The sequence below is a fragment of the Peromyscus maniculatus genome, chromosome 6 (assembly GCF_049852395.1).
Source record: "Peromyscus maniculatus bairdii isolate BWxNUB_F1_BW_parent chromosome 6, HU_Pman_BW_mat_3.1, whole genome shotgun sequence".
Lineage (NCBI taxonomy): Eukaryota > Metazoa > Chordata > Mammalia > Rodentia > Cricetidae > Peromyscus > Peromyscus maniculatus.
Window position 1 is genome coordinate 63,109,893 of NC_134857.1, and position 27,354 is coordinate 63,137,246.

Consider the following 27,354-nt stretch of genomic DNA (forward strand, 5'->3'; position numbering starts at 1 on the left):
CCCTTGACGTACTTCCTACAGCTGGACCCCACTATCTAAAGTTTCCAGACCTCCTCCCCTAAAATAGTGCCCTCTGCTTGGAACCAAGCTTTTGATACATGGAGGGGGAGGGGAGCACTTCATAGCCACACAATGACAGACAGTAATGTGCTTCAACTCCTCAGGGTTCTATGATAATTTCCCTCTCCAGATGTTAACAATTTAGAAAGCAGAATCATTATCTTCTAATTACCCCCTAACTTATTACCAGAAAGCATTACCTCAACCATGAGAATAGGAAATAAAAAGAAGTAAATAAACACAGGAGAGAAATCAATATTTAACCTGAATGATAATTTTTTTGGCATGCCTTGTCCAAATGACAAATGTTTTATGTGTGCCTGGTGTAATTCAATTAGTTTTTGTTTACTGGAAATACTGCACTAGAAACAAAGCTCTGTAATGCACAGTATGCTAAATGCCTTAGCCAGGCATGGTGTCTCCCAAACCCAATCCTTGGAAGGCTGAGGCAAGAAACTAAAGACTCAGATCTAGCCTGTACTACATAGCAAATCTCCATCTCAAAAAATAAAAATCCTCCTTTACTTTTACTTTTAAAATAGACTTTATTACATTATCACAGGGCTTTTAGGTTTAGAAGATTATCATAAACCTAAAAGATTAGGAGTTACTTATATATTTTTGCATGACTTTTTTTTTTGCATGTACTTAGAGTCCACATATGAGAGACAACAATCCATATTTGTGCCCCCAAGACAGGCTTATTTATTTAACATGTTGATCTCCAGTTCCATCCATATTTCTGCAAGTAATATAATTTTTTATTCATTGCCAAGTAAGACACCATTGTGTTTATGTACCATATCTTTTTATCCCCACATCAGCTGAGAGGCATCTACACTGACTCCATAACTTAGCTTTTATGAACAGTGTCACAATACACAGGAAGTGCAGGTATCTCTGTTAAACACTGGCATAAATTCCTTTATATGTATACCCAGAAGTAAAATAGCTGGATTATATGGTAATTCTGTTTTAAGTTCTCTGTACTGATTTCCTTGGTGTTTTCACATTCTGGTTTGGGTGAATGAAATATCAATGCAGTTTTGATTTGCTTTTCATGACCACTATATAAAGATTTTTTTCCATATATTTATTTGCTAGCCATTTGTACTACTTCAGAGAGTCATTTGTTTAATTCATTTGCCAATTTATTGATTGAAAGACTGGTTCTTTGAAGTTTAATTATTTTCACTGCCCATGCATTCTAGATATTAATATTCCATTGAATGAATTTCTGGAAAAGCTTTTCTCCCATTCTATATCTGTGTCTTCACTCTGTTGCTTCCTTTGCTGTGAAGATTTCTAATTTGATGCAATTCCCCTTATCAAAATTCTAAAATCACCTTTAAATGTTAGACAAATTATTGATTTATAGTTTACTATCTGTGCCTGCTAGGGGATGTCTTTCTGTATGCTATGAATATATGTTGTTCTCATTGGTTAATAAATAAGCTGCTTTGGTCTATGGCAAGGCAGCTTAGAGGCAGACAGGAAATCCAAGGAGAGAGACAGGAAGGAGAAAGGAAGAGTCTAGAGAGACACCAACTGCCACAGCAGAAGGAACAGCAAGATGCCAGCAGACCAGTAAAGCCACAGAAAACATGGCAAAACATATATTAATAGAAATGGGTTAATTCAAGATATAAGAGCTAGCTAGCAAGAGGCCTGCCATATACCATACAGTCTGTAAATAATAAAAAGCCTCTGTGTGTACACTTCGGTCAGGTGCAGCTGCAGGACCATGGGTGAGAGAGATGTGTCTGTACTGCAGGGGGCCAAGTGGGACCCAAGAAGTTTCTGACTACATGTGCCCTATTATCAATGTTCTATTTCTTTAAATATATGTGTATATGCATACATAGATCTGTTTCCCATTACAACTGCCTGTAATCAAGCCCTCGAGTTTCAGGTCTGTTTGGAGAGACTATTTCTTCTGTGTGAGGACTTGCATGCAGTGATGGCCAAATGGGTCAGCTTGTAGGACACCTCTAAAGCTGCAGAAATTAAACTTCTAAAGATATAACTATGAAAGCAAAAGGAAAAGGAACCAACATTCAAGAAACAAAGGAGGCTTCTCCATGTGAGCTGAGATTACTAGTCATCTTCCCCACCAGGGAATCTGCCAAGTCTTATAGTGAGAGCTAGAAACTGGGCTGACTTTGGCAGGAGGGCTCAATTAAGGCAACAAGAAGGCAGTTTTTGGTAAATGTGTAGGCTGATGGAACAACTTTGAATTTGCAGCTCATGCTGCAAGTGCATCTTTGTTTTTATTCACAGAACATCTGCTGAGTTTTGTGAGTGGGAAGGCTTGGATGCTAGGCCAGATGAACTATGTTTCTTCTCATATGTTCAGGTATACTGACAGGCTAAGAGAGCCTTCTAGATCCCCACTTGTCTATACCCATGCCCTTGTATAATTCCATCCCTGGAGCATAAAAAAGGATTCTCCCTTGCTTCTAGCAATGGATTATGGCAAAGGATAACGGGCATCACCAAAGTGGGCACCTTTAGAAGCTGCTGTTGCTACAAATCTTTGACTCCTCAACTGAGACAGTAAGATGAAAACCTGGTGTGCCCTCTTGTTTGGTGTCTGTCTCCTCTACGTTGATGCATCTGCTTATCTCTGTGTGGGGGACAGTGCCTGTCTAAACCTGTCTTATTCCCCCTAGAGGCTGAAGGCACAAAAGTAATTCATTATCTTAACCCTACAGTCACCTTGGATTCCAGAAACATCCTAGCTTTGCAGGGTAGAGCAGGTCCCAGATGAGGACAATGATCAATGAAAACACTGTACCCTGAGGCAGAAGTCATCATCTCCAGGGAATCAGATCCATCCTCTCATGCGACAGCAATGGCACAGGCTTCCTTGGAGCATCTCGCAGAACCAGGGCTGAGACAACGATCAACCATAGCACAGCTTCACTAGGACTACTTAGTTATGCCGACCTCTTGTCCCTGTGCAGTTCTTCAAACCTAAATTTCATGTCAGTAACCCAAAGACAGACTTAGGGACCACTAGACATCTTTGTGTGTTCTTCCCAATGCAGCCATATTGTAAATCTTTCCTCTTTGCTTTGCATCATTACTCAGACCCTTTTTAAGTGTGTCAAGAAGATGTGAAGGAACTTAGCTTACTGGGGCTGCCAGACCCTGGACTTTAGGCAATTGATTTTAAAACTTAAGTTATACAACATCCATGATTATGTTACAGTCCATCATACTCCCTCTCTGGTGAGGCAACTCCTCTCTTAATAACTTGGAAGAAGTGAGGGAACTAAGTAACAAATCAGTGATGTCAGCACAATATTTTCCTCATTGCTTTTAAATACTGGCACTATAAAAAAAAAGACAGTGCTAGTCTAAAAATAGAATAGTTAAACTAGAGGAATAGAATAGGTGTCAGAAATGAACTCACACAACTTGCACCACTTAATTTTTGATAAAGGTGTCGAAATAACATGCTTCTTCAGTAAAACGTGCTGGAAAACTAAACACCCACAGGTGGAAACTAGATCCCTATATCTCACCCATCCTATCAAATAATCAATTCAAAATGAATCAATACCCTTTAATACAAGACCTGAAATTCTGAGACTGCTAGAGGAAAAGAAAGAGTACAAACTTTGAGATAGAATCACAGGAGAGAAGTTTATAAAAACTACTCCAGGAATTTAGGAAGTCATTCCAACAACTGTCAAATGGGATTTCCCAAAATCAAAAGCCTCAGCACAGCAAAGGAAACAGATGTCAAACTGGAGAGAGAGCCTAAGATTGGTGGCGGGGGGTGGGGTGGGGGGGTGGGGTGTCCTTTCTAGATACACAACTGATAGTGCGTTAACACTTAGCTCACACAAAGAACTTAAAAACTGGAAACTAAAATAACATACACTATTTAAATCAATAGATTGGCTAGTGCAATGAACAAATATTTATCAACAAATGAAATGTGGCTGGCTTATACGTAGACAAAAAGAATAACAATTCTTAACCATTAGGGCAATACAAACCAAAGAGTACTTGGGATTTCATTTCACCTTAGTCGGAATGATTGGCACTAAAAAGCAAGACAAGCATCAAATGAAACCACATTGGAAATCAGTATGACACTTCCTCATGTAATCTTGGCACTTAGGAAACCGAGGCAGAGGGGATTGGTATGAATCTGATTCCAGCCTGAGGCATACAGTGAGTTCCAGCCAGCATGTGCTATGGAATAAGAGTCTAATACATACATCTATACATACACACATACATTATAGTCTAATATATGTTATATAGTATAGTCTAATATGTACAATACATTACATATATCACACACACACACACACACACACACACACACTGAATGACCTGGCTACAATTCTTAAAAATATTATTCTAAAAATCTAAGTCAGTATACTGCAAAGACAACTAATCATCCATGTTTATTATGACACTATTCACAATAGCCAAGCTGTGCAATAAAAATATGAGTGTGTGGTGATATTTTATTTGTACTGAAATGTGATTTTAATTTTATGTTAATAAATAAAGTTGCCCTGGGGTCAGAGCTATTAGAGCCATAGCAAGAGCATGGTGGTTAGAAGAGCTAGGTAAATTTCTGTGTGTTCAGGGATACAGCCAGTATTGGAGACATACGCCTTTAAGACCTGGAGGGCGGTACTTACAGGCAGTGATGAGGCAGTCATGTGGTTTGGTTTACAACCAATGAGAAGGCAGAACAGAAAGATTATTTAAACAGAGACACAGGAAGTACCTCCCTCTCTCGGGGAAGCTAGGAGCACTGCAGGAGGTAAGATTTTATCTCTGAGCTCTGACCTCTCGGCTTTCTCTTTTACATTGGCTCTGTGTTTCTTATTTTAAAAAGACGATTGGTTACATCTACATGAGTGGTTAAAGAAAATGTAGCATATATTCACAGTAGAGTTTTATTCAGCCACAAAGAGCAAAATGAGACATTTGCAGGAAAAATGAATGAAATTAGAGTATCATATATATTATACTGTTTATTTTCTTTCATTTGTGAAAGATAAAGAACACTGATGGGGTCAGAAAAAGGAAGTGAATGTATGTTGTCAAAGTATACAATAGACTTGAACAAAACATTATGAAGCATCACTGTTTACAACAAATATACTCTATTTAAGTACTCATTTTAAATAATACAGTTTTTAAACTTGTTTCAAAAAACAATGAATAAAATATGATATTGTAAAATAAACAAAAGTGATCATTCCAGTAGATTATTTGGATGTCCAACAGCCTCTTGGGGTCAAGCAGCAACACTGGTATTGATTGCCCTTTGTCCAGCTGGACTTTCTTTATTGGATATGTACCATTGAGACTGAGTTACAACTCATTCATGGTTTGGGAGAGAAATGAGAATAGAAAATATGTTAACATTTCAATTAACAGATATATAACCTAAAAAATCAATTGTCAAACAAGTTAATAGTATTCTGAATGTAGCAAAGGAGAGGAATAATGAAATTGTTTAAGAAAAATCAGTGAAAATTTTATTAAAACTTAAATACAAAGAGAAAAAATGGAAGAAAGGAGTACAAAAATATGTATGGTACACACACACACACACGGTGTGGGGTCCAATTAATAAATGGGCCAATGAGCTGAAATGGCAACTCTCAACAAAAGAAATATTATTGGCCAATAAATATTTTTTCATCAGGTAAATACAAATTAAAACCAACCTGATATCCTAGCACAGTGAGAACCACAAATCCCACAAGGACTCCGGGAAGAAGAACATGTGTTCAGTGCTGGAGGGAGCGCAACTGGTGCACCCACTGTGGAAATCAGGGTTGAGGCTGCTCAAAAGAACCAAAAATAGAACTTCTGTATGACTCATCTTTACCATTCCTGAACATATAGCAAAGGAGTTTATACCCTACGACAGCAACACTTGTACATCCCTGTGTATTGATCTTCTTTTTTTTTTACAAAGCAAGAGAATGGAACCATTTAAAAAGAAAACTGATCGACAGATTACACTGAAAGAACATAAAATTGAGAGCTTCTCTAAACTGACATAAAAATTAAGATCAACCTAAAACTCAAAAGACTGAAAAGCTCCAAGCATGAGGGCCAACAATTGTAATTCCCACACTGAGAAGGATGCAACAGAAAGATTCCAAGTTCTAGCCCAGCTTGTGATACAAAACAAAACCCTGTCTCAAATTATACAAATTAAAACAATGTGGATAATTCCTCTAGGTAAAGAACCAAGACATGCTGCACTGTTCTTGAGGGTGGAGGAAATAGAGAATGGGCTATACAAGAAGGAAGTTGTTGTAAATAATAACCATGTAAATAGTTCAGAAACAAAGGTAGTACACTGTCAAGGGGGGGTTCTTTCCTATCCTGTTAAGAATATATTTATGTAAATGTATGTTTATACATACACATACACACATATATATCAAATATTCGATATCATAAAACATTAATTGAGCTAATACCACTATTGAAAAGTTAACACTATAATATTTAAGTAGTATAGTATTAAAATAGCAATTCCTCAAGAGACTTTGCCACCTATTCTAAGGGAAAGATTACTGCAGCTTTGTTTATACATAAGGTAGTTACATCATGTTAGGCAAAATTATGACCCTTTACTGTCTTCATTTGGAAATTAGGCATAGCATAAGAAGATGTGGTTGGGTTTCAGTTTGAAAAGAGATGGAATTATAATGGTTGGTCTTGTCAGCTTGAATGGATTTAGGATCGCTGAGGAGACACAGCACTGGACTTTTCTGTAAGGACACTATCAGAGAGGATTTACTGGGGGAAAATCCATGCTCAAAGATGGTGGCACCTTCCATGGGGCTGCCCATATATAAAGTGATTTGAGGAAAGCACATACATGTGCCTGATTTTTTTCTTTCTGAACCAATCCATCTGTGTCTGGTGCTGTGACCCTCCGCTGCCAGACTCCAGCTTCTTTGACCTCTTCTTGTAGAGTCACCACCAGTGGCTATTCAAGGCTCTTTCAGATTAGAAATGCTTACGTGCCCAGATTCTTGACCTAACCAGCTAGTGGGTACTCTGCCTCTCCAGCATGAAGACTGCTATTATAGGATTATCCAGACTCTATTGTGTTCCAATAATGTTTGATTCATTTGATTTTTCTTTGCACTTCAATAAAAATGCATAGATGAAGCATGTATTTTGATGCTCTGTTGTTGGGCACATGCACCAATTGTTTGGAGTATTTATCATTTCAGCATTATGCAACGTCTTCTTTAACCCAGTGAATTATCCTTACTCTAAAATTAATATGCCTAATCATTATTTTTTAGATTAGTATGAGCATGTCTTTCTCTATCCCTTTATTTTTAGTCTATATATGCCTTTATATTTCAAATTAATTTATTATAGAAAACATATAATTGAGTATTTTCTGTTGACTCTGAACAAAAAAAGACATGGGTCTTTTAGCTGACATATTTATACCATTAACATTTAATGTAGTTATTAGTATTTTGGATTAACATTTTTTGTGTTTGTTACTTCTACTATTTGGACATTTGTCTATGTTCCTATTTTGTTCTTCTATATTTTTGTTTTGTTTTGTTTTTTTGAGACAGGGTTCCTCTATGTATTTTTGGTGCCTGTCCTGGATCTCACTCTATAGACCAGGCTGGCCTCAAACTCACAGAGATCTGCCTGGCTCTGCCTCCCAAGTGCTAGGATAAAAGGCGTGTGCCACCTCCACCCAGCCTTCTATATTTTTTTCTGTCTTTCATGGTTTTAATGAAAGAATATCATCCCATGTTTTTTTTTCAGAGCTTTGTTTACTGAGCGGCTAGCCTCATATTTGTAACTATCTCTCCCCAACACACATCAGCTTCCTATCCAGCTCCTGGCAGACCTGCAGACCTCCATTTCTGAGCCTCACTGTTTTCTTGATCTCTAATTCAGAGAGTACAATTTTCTGTTTTTCCCTCTTCCAGTTACCTTCTGCTGAGTTCTCCAGCTTGCATGCCCTGTGGTTTTTGTTTACAAATTTCAATAAAAAACTATTCTTGGTTTTCCTTCTAGGCCTGCTTTTAAATTCTTTTCTATATGAGATCAAGAATCTACAAAAGTGAGCCCATGTTCCCCCAGTAACAACCATTATATGTACAGGTAGTGCAGACACTTCAAAAAAAAAAAAAAAACTAATATTCCTAATGATTCCCTTCGGCCCTTTGTATCACTGTCATTAATTCAACACATGCATAATACTATATGCATAATTAAGATACTATTTATAGTATGGTTTTGAACAAATTAACGTCTTTCCTACTGACTGAGAATTTGAAAGCGTAATTTTTCTCTCATCTGTTTATTATCTGACACCTTCCACCTTTTATGCATAATAAGCATGACTTCCCATCCCATATCAATTTCCTTGTCCCTGAAGGACACCTTTGGTCATTTATTTGGACTCAGGTCTACTGACAACCAAGCCGTCAGTCTTTCTTTGCTGGGGAATTTCTATGTTTTCTTCACATCTAAAGACATCTGTCCAGGGTGCAGAATTCTAGGCTGGAGTATTCTTGCAATGGTTAAAGCTTCTTGCTATAACATGACTTCTGAGCATGAGTCAAACATAAATTCCTATCCTTGCTATTCTATATGTATTTCCTCAACACTGGGTATTTGTAAGATCTTCCCTTTACCTCTTATTTTCTAAAATTATAATAGGTCCAACATGACTCACCTAAATAGAGTACTTCTGTTTTTGTTTCTGTTTGCAAGTTTGCTTGGCCGCCTTGCGTGCCTGTGTCTTTGTTCTCTGAAGTCTGTCCTCAGCCACTGTTCCTTCAGATGCTGCTTCTGTGTTTCTCCCTCTTCTCCCTAGCCTGGTACTCTCAATGGAAGACCGTTACACGTTTTGCACTGTCTCAAAGTCCTTGCATAGTCTTCTCTGTTGGTGAGGGGAAGGTTATCAGTTCCTGTCTTGGAAACTTATACTTTCATATTTAAGCTTGGGGACTCTTCTCACCTACATATAGCCTATTAAATATTCTATCAAAAGAATTCTCCACTTGTGTTATAGTCCTCTTTTTCTCTCCAGTGTTTCCTAAGCATTTCCAACACACGTTTACATTGTCCAATCTGTCTTATATACTGTTTATCTTGCTTTATGCATAGTGTAATATTCATCTTTTCAAAAAGCTGTATCTTCATTGAAGTCAATGTTCCTGCTGTCTAAAGCTCTGCTGTGGTGCTTGCTTAATCTTTTCAAATTATGATTTACATTTTTGAAACTTTTTGTTTAATCTTTTATTACAACTTGGAAATTTTTGTTGAAAGATAGACATGATGCCCTGGGTAAAGGGAATAGTAAAAGGCCCTATCAGTTTCTTGTTGCTGTGATAAAACACCCTGACAGAAGCAGCTTAGACAGAAAGGAGTTTGCTTTAGCTCACAATTCTGTGATAGAAAAGTCGGGGTAGCCAGGGCTTGAGGTACACACGGATGAACACTGTGAGAACTAGATTGGCCTCCTGAAGTCAAAAGCCAGGAATTAGAAGGCCTCCTCAGTGCGGGGTGTCTCTAATCCTTGTGCACACCAAGCCTCCAGAAGGCTCACCAACGGTGAGGGAGGCGTCTGGTGATTTGCTATGGCCAATTGTGGCAGGCTGATCTGTTTAGTTTTGGCTGCAGGCTTTGCCTTGTGACTTCACTTCTCTGCTGGATCTAAGACAGAGGCGTTCAGTCTGTTCTCCACTCTACTTGTTCTCAGAATGGAACAGTGCCTCTAAGCTCTGCCCACACTGTGCCAGAAACTCAAAGAACTGACCCATGGATTCAAATGTAATATGTTGCTTTTCATATGGAAACTGGGCCTGGTAATATCCAGACTGCCAATCCCTGCTTTACATAATACAGGTTTGAAGAGAACCAAGGTGAATATTAAATTAATGACAATTTGAACTATTGTAATTTAAATACATTGCATAGGCAGAAACCTTGGGTAGAAATTTTTTGTTAAAATATAAAGACATAAGAAAGCCTGTTAAAATGTCACACCTCTCAGAGGGTTCCTGTAAGGCTGCAGCGCTGGCTTTTCCATCACTGTGCAAGATGCAGGGACACCCCAGGCCCCCCGTGCTTAGTCCCAAAGTTCCCCCTTTTCTGGTTAATCCCTTCCTTAGTCTGGCTCCTCTGACAGGAAGAAGGAGGAGGAGAGGAAGGTGGAGGAGGAGGAGAAGGAGGAGGAGGAGGAGGAGGAGGAGGAGGAGGAGGAGGAGGAGGAGGAGACCACTGAGTAAAAATCAAGCTATTTGTGGAGACCCTAGAAGGGACCAATTCCCCTATCCCCTCTTTCCACCATCCAACCCAGGGTGCTCCCCCTAAAATACAAATGTCACCTCCCCAAAAATTGGAGGAGAAAAGAACATAAACCCAAGCAAACATTATTTTTTTTAAAGATTTAACTTTGAATATAAATATAGGTTTTTTTTCCCTCCCTACATTTATCCTAAACCTTCTAAAGACTTTAAGGAACATTTTATCATAAAACAACATTCTCTTTTCCCATAATAAATTACCTAATAAAAAGCATTTTTTTTTTCATATTAGCTCAGGTTCTTTTCTACATAGGTACAGTAATGAACACCTTTATTTAAATAGAATATTAAATGATAAAGAGCTGCCTTTATCCTTTTTTGCTATTTTTATTTCCTTTCCCTCCCTCTCAGGCTCTTGCTTTCTCCCCTGTTTTGTGGCTCACGCTGAGTTTTGCACTTGTTTCTAGGAAAGGCACACTCAGCAAGGGTGGGATTGGATCTGTGGAGCTGCTACTGTAACCCTTGTCTTTGTGGGTATAGCTGTGTAGCTTGGTCTCTTGTGGGGCTCCTAACAGTGAGAGCAGGGGCTGTCTCTGCCTCCGTTACCTGCATTTGAGACCCTTTTCCTCCTATTGGGTTGCCTCATCCAGCCTTAATAGGAGAGGAGGTGCTTAGTCTTACCGCAACTTGATGTGCCATGGCTGATTGATATCCACGGGGAGGCCCGCCCTTTCCTGAAGAGAAAAGAAATGGAGTGGACAGGGTGGGAGAGGGATAGTAGGGGAGAGGGACTGGGAGCAGAGGAGGGAGGAAGGGGAAACTGGGATGGGGCTGAAAATTAATTAGCTAATTAATTTAATTTTAAAAAAAGAAGTCGAGCTAGGCATCAACAGACAGACATCCCTCCTTCCCATCCCCTCCCATCCCCTGCCCATGGACAACCCAGGATGCCCATTGGTTTGATTTCTATTGTAGAGACATCTCAAGATGGCTCACATTGGTGGGAAGGAGGGAAGCTGCCACAGGCCAGTTTTCTGGTGGGAGTCGTCTGAAGGGGAAAGCTGAGGACAGGCAAGTTACCTCACAACAAACAAAGAAAAGGTGGGATCAGAGAGGTTTAAAGAAAGAGAATGTGACAAAATAACAATTCAAATTTATTTCGTATAATCCTAGGGAAGGAGAAAATAAATTACTAATTAATTAGTAGATGACTTAAAGTTTAGCAGTAGCATTGTAGACTTCTAAACGCTCTATAGAAGTATGGAGAAATAAAAAGTAGAGGCCAGAGTCTGAGGTACAGAGTTGGAGCAGGTTGCTAGCCAAACTGGTAGGTTCCAGTCTGCTAGGGTTGATTATGAGAACCCATGGGTTTTTTAAGTGTGGAAGGAGTGCATGATGGACCCTGCCTTGGGGTCTTTGATAGGGTACACACTAGTCATCTGAAGCCAAGTGGGGCTGGGTCAGGGACTTGGCCATCCCTCTCTGCCTCTGTTGGAAAGCCCCTATTCCTAAATGACCTATCCTCTCAGGAAGGATGAGAACATCTTAGTTCCAACCTTCCCAAGGCAGCTTCTTCCAGACTTGACTGATGATGTCTTTGAAGTTGCCTCAGTTTACCTTGCTACAGATTGGTTTTAAACCAGGAGTAGCCATTTCACCAACAGGGGTGCACATGCTTGTCACCTCAGGGCTCCTGTGACTGAGAGGTTAGTCTTTCATTTCTAGTCCCATCCAGCAACCCAGTAACCTTTGACCTTCATGCTACAGTCTACAGTGGGAATGGCAATCTCTAGTATTGTTTTCCTTCATATCTGTAGGATTTTTTTTTTTTTTTTTTGGACACAGGGTCTCTGTCTCAGAGACTGGGTAGTAAGAGGCACCCAGGAGGGAGTGGGCCCATGAGTCTGACAATGAGGCTGCATGCTACCAAGTAGCCACCAAACTGGACTAGAACAGATGCACGATGCCAGTTCAAAAGGAGTCTTGTTGGGGAGTTGGTGACATGGCAGGCATGCACTGTCAATTGCATTCCAGGAAACTCAGAGCAAGTGACATGAGACTACACACTGAATTCGAAGCAGTAGAATTCTTCAAGAATGCAGTGTGAGACCAAAATGAGAACAAAATGCCTCCATCTTAGAAATAAGGCCTCAGCTTTCTCCATTTTAAGTATAGGCCTTGAGTTACTGGAACAGGCCTTGAGTTACTGGAACCAGTCAACCCAGATTGCAGAAATTAGAAAGTGCAAAGTACAGAGTCACAAGGTATTCATTCATTTGTTGATGACTGTTTAACCAAAGAATGTTCCAACCCTGGTTTCCAGGGTAACTGACCACAAAAATGTCCTCTCACCTGAAGGCAGTCAATGAGAAATGGTGATGGGCAACCACCCCCTTAGAAGTAAGATTAAGCCATGATTTCTAAAAGTCCCTAGAAGCGAGCCAATCAGATTGTACCAATACTAGCACCCCTAAATGATGTAACCTTGTGGTTTTTGCCTTTAAAAACTGAGCTTGCAGAGGGGCAGGCACTTCCTCCAGCCTCCACTGCATTGGATCTGTTGGACGAAGTCCCTGCCTAGGTTTGTATTGCTTTTGGATATCCTGAATTAAACCTTGCTTTTGCATTCTGACATGCTCTAGGCACCACAGCAGGAGAAAACCTTCAAGTTAGCAAGCAGCAAGGTGGAAACTGCTCAGAGTCATTCTGAAGAGGAAGCTAGACCGTGGATCCCATCAGCTCACTGGACAGTAAAGGGTGACACAAGGGTCCTCATTACAGGATGCACGAGGGACCACCCAGATATGTGACCAGTGTCTGAGGCTCCAACTATGAAGAACCATCCACTGACTAGCTCACATATGTAACCCATCCTCCCAAGAGGAAGTCATGAGACAAGGGTAGGACTGCCGAGGGCTGAAATAGACTTCTGGGAGCAGGGAAAGAATACCAAAAGTTCCACACTCCAGATGCAATCCAGCAAAAGGGTAAACAATCAAGCTTGCATTTATAATCTATGCCCATCCACTTCTCTACCCTCCGCACTTATTCCTCCTTTAGTTAATCCTCCACGCCAGCCTAGCAGGCCAACTCTAGCCTGCCCTGTTCTAGTCCTGTTTCTCCATTCAACTCTTTCCTTTATTATTTTCTCCTCCCAGACAACATAGGATGGCCAGATTTGTTAGACCCCTGCACCTTAGAAGACCAAGAATAGCAAAGGTTATTTGATTGTGCCTCTCTCAATGAACCTTCAGCAAGACTGCCTCCCTCACTCTTTTTAGCCCCTATTCTATTGGTCCCCCTTCTATACACATTTCCTTCCTCAATTTGTTCCTGGCCACCCAGGAATAACCAATCCTCTTCCTGAGTTTTCTTTTCCACTCACATCAACAGTCATTAGTGCTTAGGTGTAGATAATATGACTGGTGTCCTTTCCTCTACTTACTGAAATAATTGTCATTCCAAGGTTTTATTTTTTAATTTCATTAAACAATTACTGTGCTTTTATTGTAGGCCTCATTTTAAAAAAAAAAATTCAGCAACCTGAGAGTATTCAAAATTAACATACAAAAATCACTAGCTATCCTACATAAAATAACAAGCACACTGAGGGAGAAATCAGGAAACAACTCATTCACAAATGCCTTGAAAAATCTCGGAATAAACATAAACAAAGAAACGAAATACCTACACAAGGAGAACATTAGAACACTCAGAAAAGAAACTGACGATAATCGAAGATGCAGTGATTCCCCAGTGCTTGTAGACTGTGGGAACTAATAGGAAAATGGCTGTCTTACCAAGAACAGTCTATAGAATCAGTAAAATCTCCACTAATAATATCCCAATGCCATTTTTCACAACAATAGAAAAAGCATTCTGAAAATTCATCTGGAAGCACAAAAGACCTCAGATAGCCTAATTGGCCACAAGCAAAAAGAATAAAACCAGCGGTAACACCATACTAGATTTCAAGTCATATTACAGAGCCATAGTAACAAAAACAGCATAGTATTAGCTTGATGGAAATGTAAATGTAGACCAACAAAACAGAATGAAAGATCTAGGTGCAAACCCACACAGCTACAGACACCTGGTTTTTTATAGAGACATCAGAAATGCACAATGAGAGAAGACAGCTTTAACAAATGGGAACAGGAAAATAGGATATCCATGTGAAGATGAATAAAATCAGAGTCAAATCAACCCCAAGTTGATCAAAGATCTCAACCTAAGACCAGAAGCTCTGGAACAATTAGAGGAAAGAGTAAGGAAAATATTTCAAGATGTAGGTAGGTACTGGCATGTGTAACGAATTCCCCCCAAGTGCTTGCCTTGAGGAGATTTCTATCATGGTGCAGAACAGATGCTATGAGCAGCTAAGGACACTAATCTGAGGGATATCAAATGAATCTAAGCACACTGAGTTCCTTAGTCCATTCACTTTATTCTTCTAAGTCAACTTTGTCTACCCATTTCAGCTCTGTCCTTATTTTCAGCTCCTCTCTTTTCCCAGTTTTCCGTCCTTATCGTTTTTAGTAAGCTCCTATGCTTTTGACCTGATCTTTGTCCTCTGTTCCTTTGTCATCCATCTATAATCTTCATGGCTCCTTACCCCTGGCCCTGATAAACTCTACAAGAAATCTGCTTTTCCCTGTACTGACCCTCTGTCTTCCTTTCTTCTCTCTGGCCACGTGGTTCTGTGTCCCTGTTCCTGCCTTAACCTTCATTCTTCCTCTCCTCTCTCTTGCCATGCAGTTCTGAGTCTGCCTCTGGAATTCTGCTCCAGTCCTTACTGCACCTGGTTCTGCAAAAAGCCCTATTGTCCTCGGTCAGTCTCTCTGCCATGCCCCTAGGCCTGAAGGAAGGGGATGGTGTGAGCTTTATTTGCACAAGAAACAAACCTATGCATCTAGGAGTCTGTTTGTCTCCTAGGCTCAGCAGGGCAGTTAGTTACCTAGAAGTTAAGCTGGTCTGAGGGTCTGAGAAGTTTAGCTGTTGGTCAAAAGGTCTATAGTGTTTGGGCATGCAAGAATTTCATAGCAGAAGACAGCTGAAATATTAAAAAACTGGATAACACCAAATATTCCATAATAAATGGCTTGCCTTTTGACAGAGCCTTGGCAGGTCAAAGTATAGCTTTAATATACAGCTGAATCTCTAATATATTCTTGCAGCCCACAAGACATGTACTTTCTCAATAGGAACTAGTCATTCAGGAAATGGGGACAATAATCAGCATATGAAGCCTCATGAGATTAAAGTTTCTCTGTAGTAAACAGTTAATCAGAGAACATCTTGACTAGCTATACTCATGACAGATTAATAGCTAGAATATACAATAAACAAAAAACAAGAAAATAATATAATTAATAAATGAAATGAACAGTTTACAAAAGATAGGATGTAAATGGCCAACAAACATAAGAATGATTATCCAAAGTATGCAGTGTTTTCACACAAGGAGTCCACTTTCAACCTCTGACAGGCAACCAAAGTTTATATAATTTTGGGAGTCATTTGGACTGCCCTGACCAGCCATTCAAAAGGCAGTTTCTTTTGCCTGGTACTGGGGATTTTGTTAGTCTGTGGTTCATGTGGGGAGCATTGTCAGTTTCAGTGGCTTAACTTCTTTTAAGATTTTATACATACATATATAGGCATAGATAATACATATATACACATACATATATAAGGTGCATATACATGGTAAATATATATTACAGTTTTATATATATCCATATATATGGTAAATATATATTACAGTTTTAGATAAATTGAAACAATATGATCTGTGGGGGATTTACCAAACAACTTGGTGCTATTTGCCCCTCTTTCTTCTTTCCTCTTCTGTCTTGACATCCCCAGTCAGAGTCCCCTCCACATTCTTCAGTTTCCCATTTCATATCACCTATATCCTGCTATCTCTCTCTCAGCATCCTGACACACACACCATGGTCCCTTTAGACTCTCCTGTTTTCTGTGGTTATTTCATGTTGTAGACTCACATCTGAAGATTTAGAGCTAGTAGCACCAGATAAGAGAGAGCATGCAGTGGTTGTCTTTTGGGGTCTGGTTTGCGTCACTCAACATTAATCTTTTTTAGGCCTATCTATCTGAAAATTGCACTTTATTTTTCCTCACAGCTGAGTAGCATTCCATTGTGTGCATGTAACCACGTTTTCATTATCCATCCATCTGTTGAAGGACATTTGGGTCGTTTCCATTTCCTGTTTATTGTGAATTCGGTGGCACTGAACATTGCTGACAAGTATGTTGTGGGATATTTGTACACTGTGAAGATGTATTGCTGTGATTGGTATAATAAAAAGCTCAACAGCCAACAGCTAAGCAAGAGGTCTAGGTGTGACTTCTGGGCACAGAGAGGACACTGGGAAGAAAAGAAGCAGACACACAGAATAGGATAGAGGTAAAGGCCATGTGGTAGAATGTAGATTAATAAAAATATGGGTTAATTTAAGTTATGGGAACTAGTAGGACAAACCTAAGTTATGAGCTGAGCTTTAATAATTAATAATAAGTCTCCATGTTATAATTGGGGAGCTGGCTGGTAGGACAGAGAAAGACTCATCACACAAGTATCTGTGGAGTAAGCTGTCAAGTCCTTTGGACATATGCCAAGGAGTGATACATTAAATCATATGGTTGATTAGTTTTTAATTTTTTGAGGATTACCAGATTGGCTGTACCAATTTGCATTCCCACCAACAGTCCTGAGACACTGCTGGTGGAAAATATAAAGTAATCCAACTTCTATGAAAATCATATGGGGTTTTCTCAATAAACTAGAAACATGTCTACCATGTGGCCTAGTCCTAAGGGTCACATAGAAGATTCCAAGGGGATGTAGCTGAGAGATTCTTGCCTGTTGAAGCTTATTGTAGCCTTTCAATAGCTAAGTTATAGAAGCAACCTCAGTGTCCAACAAGGAAGAGTTAAGAAAAATATTCTGTATATATACAATAGAATTTTTTCAGCCATAAAGAAGAATAAGGTCAAGTTGTCCACCAGAAAATTAATATCTCTAGAAATAATCATATTATATGAATTAATCCAGTCACAGAAAGACAAATGTCAAGTTTTTTTTCTCCTTTGTGGTTCCTACATTCAACATAGGTATGTAAAACCATGTGTGTACATAGAAGTGAATGTATGTGAGGGAACAAAGGTGCCTAATATGAAAAGGGAGGGCTAATAAGAGTGGGATGATGGAAAACTCTGCTCATCATACAGCAAACACCTGTAAATGAAAAACAATCAAAGAATCGCCAGCCAGAAAATAATGAAAATCCAACATCAAACAGAACTTAATATTCCCAAAGGTAGAACATCTATGCAAAGTACCAATACTTTTTAGCTGGAGCCTCATCATAAAGCACCATTGTAAAGGCCTTTTAAGAGAACAAATTGATATTAAGAATCCAACTAGTGAAATGAAAAGGAATCTCAAATCAATGCTTTATGAGACTTGCGAAATAGAATAGATGCTTCCCCCAAATTGTTCCAATTTCTCTGGTTTCCTATGAGATATTTTCTTAAATGCTTTTGAAACCTTAGCTATTCACACTTTTATGCACAATTTGAGAAAAGGGGAGAGGAGTAACTTGTTTTCTGTCTGCCTTATCCAATTTTCTGTGTTCCCTTATTGTTAACGTTTGCTTTAATTAAGATGAAGGCGAGAACACTTTATCTCTTCCTTCCAAAGTTCCTTTAACAAAGGTCACAGTCTTCCAGCTGAGTACCATAGGAGACACACTGCTTTCTACAGTTTGCAAGACACACGGATTCAACCTCCTTGCTTGCCTGCTGAGAACTACAGAGAACACAATGCATGCTCAATTTCGCAGAGCAAAGTAGTGATTCCTGCTTCCAAGGTGTTTGTACCTGCCACCAGGGTGGTCTATCCCAGAAGCTATACTTACAGTACCAGAAAACATCTCCGGTAGTGGTAAAGAACTTCAGAGTTGGTTACCAAATTTAAATCTAAAAATTAAATAAAACAGACTTCAAGTAGGATTTCTGCTGGGCAAACTTCTTAACCATCTTGCCAGTTGGCTGTTGAATCTGAAAGGCTTCCTAAGCTGATGACCAATTTGCTGAGTGAGGAGGAACTGAACTTGACTTCCTGTGGCAAACAGTCAAAGTGGTGATGCACTGGGGGAATTTTCCGGTCATCACCATGACCCCACTTTTCAGGACTGGGGATGAAAGGACAGAAGCATGCTCCATCACCACTTGAAAATCAAATACGCTTCTAGGAACGATCAGCAGCCCGGTCTTGTAGAACAGCACGCCACTTTTAATTCTTTAAATTTTAACTTTATGTGCATTGGTGTTTTGCCTGCATGTGTCTATGCACCGTTAGCATGCCACAGGAGGCAGAAGAGAGTGTCAGACACCCGGGAACTGGAGTTACAGCAAGTTGTGAGCTGCCCTGTGGGTGCTGGGACTTGAAGAGTAGCGAGCACTCTTAACCTTCTCTTCAGCCCCTATTTTAACTGAGTTAAAAAAACAAAAGCCATAGCTGGCAGTGGTGGCGCACGCCTTTAATCCCAGCACTCGGGAGACAGAGTCAGGCAGATCTCTGTGAATTCGAGGCCAGCATGGGCTACAGAGTGAGATCCAGGACAGGCACCAAAACTACATGGAGAAACCCTGTCTCAAAAAAACAAAACAATAACAACAACAACAAGCCATCATCAGAGTGAGTGAAAGAACAAGCAGGTCTTCTGACGCCTGCTCCCCTTGGTCCTTTAAAGCAGAATAAAATGTATGTGAAAGCTTACAGGAGGAAATGGTAGGTAAGGTCAGAATCCCAAGTGGCACCTGCAATAGAGCGACTCTGGTGGTAGTGGGTCATAACAGCTGAGATAGAAATGTGCACTAGTGAAATCACAGTGAGGACACACTCCAAATTATCACCCTCTATGGAGGCATTATTTCCTACTAAGGAAACCCAGGGGCTTGTTGGGAAATACTAATGCTCCTGCCTGGGTTTCCTGAGCCATTTCCTGTGCCCTTATATTAGGTGATCTTGTCACAGGCCATCTTTTACAAAAGAACCCCACAATTCCTCTTCAAAGACAATTCAACTTCCATCACACTGTTAGAGAAGAATGACTCATTTCAGAGATGGCTTTCAAAATATTCCCACATTGCTGAGGAGTGTTTCTTAAAAATTATACATTCTTAGGACTCACCCCAGGCCAGCTGGATCCGGGTCTTTAACTTGGAAGAAAGATTTCTTTGCCGTGTAGTCTGAGAGCAATTGAGAACAACTTCTGACTCCCTGCCTGCCTTTAAATTCTGTCTCAAATGCTATAATTTCTTTCTAATGTGTCATTAAATGAAAGTTTTAAATGTAACAGAACTACTTAAAACCTCATACTTCTTATCCTGAAAAGTTTTTAAAGCTAACTTTCTTAGTGATTGGAGCTCAGAAAATATGTCTTAAATGTTTTAAATGTCTGCTTAAACAAAATTGTTAATAATGGAAGATAAATACATTCCAGAGATGTCTCTGATGTAGAGAGGAGTCCTGTCCTGTGGAGCTGGCCTTAAATTCAAACAGAAGTGGTGAGTTACTCCCACACGTTCATGCCAGTATGTCGTCAGTGTGTACATCTTGTCAGGTTGTTGGCCATTAGAGCTAGCAAGGTTCACAGTTCAGTAAGAATTTTGATTACTCAGCTTCTCCAGAAGCACATACAAGCCTTCCATTACCATGACAGCTGGCTAGTAGAGAGGAAGTTTCCAAGTTAAAACCATTTGGAAGCTCCTTTTTGTAGGTGACCGTCTTTAATGGAGACTCACAACGGGTCCACTTGCAAAGAGTAAGTGACTATGGAGTGCTTGTCCCCAAACAGGATATCTATATCACATCCTCTCTTTTCAGTGCTCAGGAAATACATGGAAAAGGGAAAGTAAGATGTTTAAGAGTCAGAGGTTGGAGAGGAATGCTGAGAAACAGTGTTTCCTGTACACGAAGAGCCTGTTGCACTCATGAACTCACAGCAGCTGTGATCGCCTTCATAAGATCTACAGAAGATTGGGTTAATTAATATTCCACCATGGGCAGTGTGGGGCTCCCAACACACACCCCCTACTGGCAGCTGATGGTTGCTTGGGTAACTTCAGGGAAATTACCCCAGGTAGCTTGCCCATGTTCCTTTCGACAGTCCACACAGGTATCACTGATTGACCTTAGGGGGTTAAAAGAATAAGGTATGAAGCTGGGAGGGAATGTGATGGGGACAATGACAAACTTAACTAATGCATCAACTTACTGAAGTCCAAGGTCCTAACACATTCCCTGTGTATAAGGCACATATTGTAAGTTTGTTTGTATGCCAGCAATAAGAATGTAAATCCAAAATTAGTAAGAGGCAATGCCATTTACAATAGCAACAAATAATCAAAACACACAAATACAAATCTAAAAAAGTATAGCCAGGATGTGTATACTGAAAAATGGGAGAAGCAATGATGAGAGAAGGTAGAAAAATATGTCATGTCTATAAATAAAAAAAACTCAAGGTTATTAACATGGCCATTCACCTCAAAATGATCTATGACTATAACAGAATTACCCCCCCAAATCCCAACAATATTGGATGTAGCTATCAATAAATTGATTCTAAAATATATGAAAAGGCAAAGGAATTTTTTTGAAAACAGGCCAAAATTATCTGAAAAAAAGAAAAATATATATTGTACTCAGAATACCTGATTTCAAGGCACATTCTAAAGTTACAGTGGTTAAAGATGCTGTGTGGGGTGGGAGAGACGGCTCAGGAGTTAAGAGTGTTTGCTGCTCTTCAGGAGGACTGGAGTTCAAGTCCCAGAACCCATGTCACCATGCTGGGTGGTTCTTAACTGCCTGTAATTACAGCTCCAGGGTATCTGATGCCCTCTTCTGGCTTAGGCAAGGCCACATGTGTACAATACACATAACAAATAAAAATAAAATTAAAACTTTCAAAAACAAAGACACTGTGGTATTAGTGAAAGAGTAGAAGAGTAAATGAACTGAACAGAAAACCAGGAATGAATTTAATAAAAATGCTGAGACAACACAAAGATCAGAAAATGTTGACAGAACAATTATATGTTCATATACAAAGCAAAGTGTTGCAAGGTCCTAACGGCTCCCTCAGTGGAGGGGGTGAGAGGGCGCAGCATCAACAACACAGATGCCAGGAGTCAGGTCTCAAGTCAGGTTGCAAACAACAAGCACAATTTATTTACACACTCCACTATGCCCAGGGAGGGGTCTGTTGAGTAGGCATCCGTTGATGTGACGTGACTCCCCATCATTGCTCCAGGTCATTTCATGCCACCCCCTCGGATGTCATTGTCAAGGCCCTCAGGCAGCCCCAGGTTGGCTCTCAGGAAGTATGTTATGCGCATGCTCTCATTACAGGTTTGGGCTGGCTGGCCCTCTGGCCTGGTAGGGTTGCATCATCCCACAGCAAAGATTTGAATTTATTTCTTTCTTGAAAAACACACCCATCCATGCATTGATATAAAGCATACACATGCAAAATTAATTCAAAATGAATCATAGGCTGAAGTATAAAAATCAAGTATCAGTCAATAAAGTTTCTGGGAAAATGAGCAGCATTCTTTTTGACTTTGAATAAACACAAACTTCTTATAGACAAAAGGTAAAGACTGATCAAATTATTAAAATGTACTAAACTGGACTCACCTTTAAATCTTTGCTCCATTGGGAAAAAAGAATGCTAATGTTGAAATTTCATGTGGTACTTCATCAATGTGTACAATTTTTGTATGCTAATTGAAATAAATAAATTATTGTTTTTCAAGAAAAAGAGAGTTAATAAATAGTACAAAAGTTAAATCACAGCCTGATAGGAACTAGTTATCATAATAATTTATGTATCTGACTAAAAATGAAAAACAGTATTTTTAAAATTCAACAATATGAAAAAACAGAGTTAGGTAAAACTGCAGTGAGATGCTGCTATATATCTTCAATTTGGGAAGAGAGCATGCCAATGCTATCAAATCCTGAACAGGACGCAAAAAAAACTAAAATGTTCATGCACTGCTGTTTGTTTTAAAATGTATTTTTATTATTTATGCCTCTTTTTCTTTCTCTGTGGGGGATATATGTGTGTATACATATGCTCACACGTGTCCAGATATCAACAGAGGCCAGAATTGGGCATCAGATCCCCTGAGCTGAAATTACAGGTGGGTGTACCTAGATGGAGTTACCTAGATGGGTGCTGGGAACTGAAACTGTAGTCCTCTGCTAGAGCAGTAGATCCTCTTAACCACTGAGGCATCTCCGCTGGTTGAGAATTCTCGTGTGCTGTTAATGAGAATGCAACATGGTACAGCTGGTCTAGAAATACTCTGGTAGTTCTCATGAGCATAATACTAACCACATTGCTCAGTAACTATCAAGAGCCCTGTTTGTGGACTCTGCAGTTGATTGCATTGATCATAATGGGCTTAAAAATACAGCTGCATGGGCTGTGTAATGACATATATGTAGCATCTAGTTATAGCTTGAAGTTTGAGTTCTAAGGGCAGTCCAAGGTGAGCGACATGCCTTCTATCAAACAAGTCCCATACTTTACAGATTGCTACTTCTAGGTGACCTCCTTAATGCTAAATTGGTCAATTATCAATCCATCTGGATGTAATTATATTGATTGTCAAACATATATCTGTAACAGAAGTTGGTTTGGGGGTTGTGTAAATTTCAGACATTGACTCTGGTATTTGAAATAAGCAGAGTCACTCTGCAGTTTGGAGAGGGGACTAGAGGCACAGATATGGTCTTTTATAAAACCATGTTTGTATTTCATGTCATAGAGAGCCATCTGCACATGAAAAGTATAAATAGCTCAGCACATTCCCACTGTTAATGGTTTATTTGTTCTGCATTAAACCCCAGGCCCATGGCACTGGATTGAAGCAAATCTCAGTATCCTTGGGAATATCCAACCCAGCTGCACAGACAGACAATGTAGGAGAAATCAGACATCGACAGGAACAGAGGCACTGATAACATTAATCTCAGGGATAAGACTGACTACCTGAGGAGACTAGTAAGGCTGAACTTTGGAATGCCTGGCTGCCTTTATTTCCCTTCTCTATTTAATCCGCTGGTTGGAGGCAAGATATGATGCTTATTTCCCCCCTCAGAGTATGAACTCATTCTTTCTCAGACTTCAGTCTCTCTGAGTAAAGTGTATCTTCGAGTGTAACTGATTGTCACGATACAATACAGGTGTGTGAGTTCACGGGATACATGGAAAGAAGACTCAGAAACATTTTAAGAATGAATCTAGCCCTTCATGGCTGCAGGGGGGTCCAGCCTCTAAGGACTGAAAAACTATCCCTTTGCCTAGGGCATTTTTATTTCTCTCTAATTACAGTTTAGCCAGTTCATTTCCATACCTTTAAAGCAACCTAAAAGGAGCTCCCTGAGACAAATTGCCAAGGGCAAATTACTTGATTTCTCAGGTACCAGGGTTTTCTGAACCAAGTTTTGCATAGCTCTTTGATCCTTGGAGGACTCTCTGATCCTTGACTCTCAGACAAGATTCACATAGGGTGATAAGAGAAACAAAAGGTGTCAGTTAAACAAAGGAAGGATTAGGGATAGGTGCTACTCTCTGGAACCAGGCCAGGAGTGAAGCCACATAAGAGACTTAATTATTGCTTGTACTACTGGTGTTTGTGAGAGCAGACAGCATCCACCCAGGGTTCTAGCTGCACCTTGCCTAAAATATGCTTCCTACCCTTGTAGGAAGATGCTATACCCCACACACAACTCTTATTTTCCCCATTTAGAGGTGGAACTTGAAAGTTTGATTTCCTCACCTGTCCTTTTCCCATCCACTGGTCTGGGAGAAGCTTTGACTGCTGGATGCCAAGAATAATTGAACATCTGTAGACCACTGTGTCCATCTCAAGTGAACTTTTCAGCTAAGCATCCCAGTCCACAGAGAGAGAAGACTTTATTGAGCCTAGAGAATGGGTTATATGAAATAGTGAAGACACTATATGCTATTAAACTCAATACATTTCTTTAAAAGGTAAGTGCATTTGAGTGTTTAAAGGGGAAAAAAAACAAGAAGAACCAATGCCTGTTATTTTGTTGTTGCTAATGGATGGTTGTTTGTTTGACTTTTGCATTATGACTGTAGAGAAAAACAAAAACAAAATTCCTTTATCTAACTCACCCAAAACTTGAGCCTCTTCCCATCCAAGCTTCCTTTATTTTTGTTCAAGAGACACTGATATCCCCAGTCCTAAGCTCCCTGCTTTCACTTCATATTCCTTTCTCCCAGGTAAACTTCCCAACATCACTAAATCCAATTTCCTAGAATCATCAGGTCTTTCTTGTGCATGTGTGTCTGAGGGAACTCAAGAACAGCTTCCACTGAATCTGCTCACTTTACACTCCTCCAACCACCTCTGATTCATAACTCAATACCTCTTGACCCCTTTGATCTCTGCAGGTGCACTGTCCAACCCTTTTCCAGCAATCTAGAGGTCTCTCTTTAACTTAAATCTTCCCAGAATCCATCAATTCTGAACAGATGCACAGAAGCAACTAAATTATGCAAGACAGAAATTACCAATGGGCTATAATCTGAGTAATTTGATTTATTTGTTTGGAAGCTTGAAATCAGTGGTGAAAAGACAGGAAGAAAAAGAAGATCATGGTAGGACAATGAGAGATGCATAGACCCAATGTTTTCACAGATTAAAAATCTTGACACTAAAACTTGAGTTTTACAGCACAAAGCAGAATCCAAAACTTTTGTGCCTTCCTCGAGTTATATTGGAAATCCTAGAACATTTTGTGGTTGCCTAAACTGTGTTCAGAAGCTCTGGTATTTGGGGGAACAGCCGGAATACTTTTCATCAACCTATACTGTTCCATAAATTCTTTTAAACTATGACTGTTCAATTAGAAGTCTGTTGAATTCTAAAATATGGTAAGTCCTAGAATCCTGGTTATATTTTTCACAAAGAAAATTGCTTGAATATGAAGGACTTCAGGATTGTTCTCAAAGCAATGGCTCTAAATGTACTCACCATACTAGACAATGCCAAATTCTCAAAAACATAGAATGAATATTGGCAGAGCTGATCTGAAAATGCATGTACGGAAAGCAGAAGACTCATATCACGGGTGCAGGGAAACTCTCTACTTCCAGGCACATCATAAAAGAACCCATGTACCTTACCATGGAAAAAAGTTGGGATCTCTAACAGGGAACTAAAATAACATAATGACATTAAGACAAGGATATGATGTTGGACAGATATATAACCTCTGTGGGTTTTGATTTACCATTTTTAACTAACATGATTGGGTGAGCAAATTTGACATCCCATTCTTCTCAAGACACTGGGGTTCCATAATTGACTGGGCAGATTGCAAGAATGACTGTTCAACGTCTCTTCCTTTGTTTTCATTCCTTCTAGGACACTGAACTGTAAAATCCCTAAAAATCTCAAAAACTGATTATTTATTGATTTGAAAAAGTCACCATCTATGTGAGAGTACATCTTAAGTTCTTTGCACACTGTGAGGGAGACAGATTTTAAAGCAATAAAAATAATGAGAATTAAAATTTATCTTAAGAGGTATTTGGAAGAAAATATCATTAAAATTTTTTAAATCTAAACTATGTTTTTCCCCTGAAGAATAATAAAGACAAGAAGATTGTCAAAATATAGGTGTCACTACCTATGATGGGGTTTAGGAGTGACTTGCACTTCTTTCTTCTGTTTTCTAAATTGTCTTCTCTTTCCATGAATAGTTTCCATCATAAAAAAAATATACTTGTGTGTTAAGGATCATAAAACAAAAATGATTTCATGTGTCAACAATGAAGGATCATTTTCATATAGAATGTTTGTTGAAATGTTATTTGCATAAGTATTAGGTTCTTCTCCATTATGTGATATTTTCTATTTCTTAAAATCATTTCCTCTGTTTTAAGAAAAATTGAGGTAAGCAATAATTAAAGTTATACTGAATGATAAAGAAAAACATCCAACCTGACAATAATTTGGTTCTATAAAAAAGTTTGATGAGCATTTCTATTATGAAGAAATTGCCTTCAAGTTAGCCAGCCTGAAGAAGGAAAGAGGGCTTGAGTGGAATCCTGGAGTCTCAACATTCATCTAGGGAGTGGTTAAACTCAAAAGGAAGGAGGGGCTTACAGTAAAGAATGTACTTCATAAATCATACCAGCCAATCACTGCAAGGCAAAGTGGAAATTATCTGGAGGTCACTAGCCACAGTCAATGCAGTGAGTTTTCTATGTCATCTTCATCAGATAAAGGTGGAATGTGATAGCATGAGATGCAGGGAATTGAGAAGGAATGCCTCATGGAGAGGGCTCTGTGATTCTCTTTTCTCCAACCAGGTACCTATCTCCTTTTATCTGATCCATTTCTATGGCCCTCAGGATGTCTTAGTGTAAGAGCAACCAATGTTAGCAACTGTTAACTAACATTATAGCAATTGTGATATGTTAGGCACTATTTCAAATGTGTTAATAATGCATTGACTCCCTGGGTTAGCAATAGAAACCAAATGTTTTTACAGATAAAGAGCCCACAGCACAAAGCTTTATCCACAGATCTAAGTACCTGAGCTAAAAGTGTAAAGATCAGCATTCAATTCAGGCAATCAGCCCTCAGCGCTGGCACCTTTAATTACTTCACTCTACTGGTTGTCTGCACATGTAATGGGAGGAACAAGATGAAATATCTTATAAAGAAGAGAGAGTTGATGCCTGATTTAGAAGACAGCAATGAATAATATGTGGAAAATGCAACCACAAACACTGAACACACAGGGTGGAAAGGGGGCATTCAAGGGTATTAAAGCATGGTTCCAGTCATCTTAGATGAAAGCTACTCCCTCAGCCTCAGAAACATAACTGGAGAATGTCTGAAAGGCAAG

General features: G+C 39.4%; 1 protein-coding gene across 1 annotated transcript in view; it reads right to left on the reverse strand.

Annotated features, from left to right (window-relative positions):
• Positions 1-11,181, reverse strand: part of LOC143273878 (uncharacterized) — a 68,592-nt gene extending 57,411 nt beyond the window's left edge. Inside the window, exon 1 of the mRNA XM_076574299.1 lies at positions 11,043-11,181. The gene's annotated coding sequence lies outside the window, so the exon portion shown is untranslated. The remainder of the gene's footprint in view (positions 1-11,042) is intronic.
• Between the last annotated feature and the right edge of the window lie 16,173 nt (positions 11,182-27,354).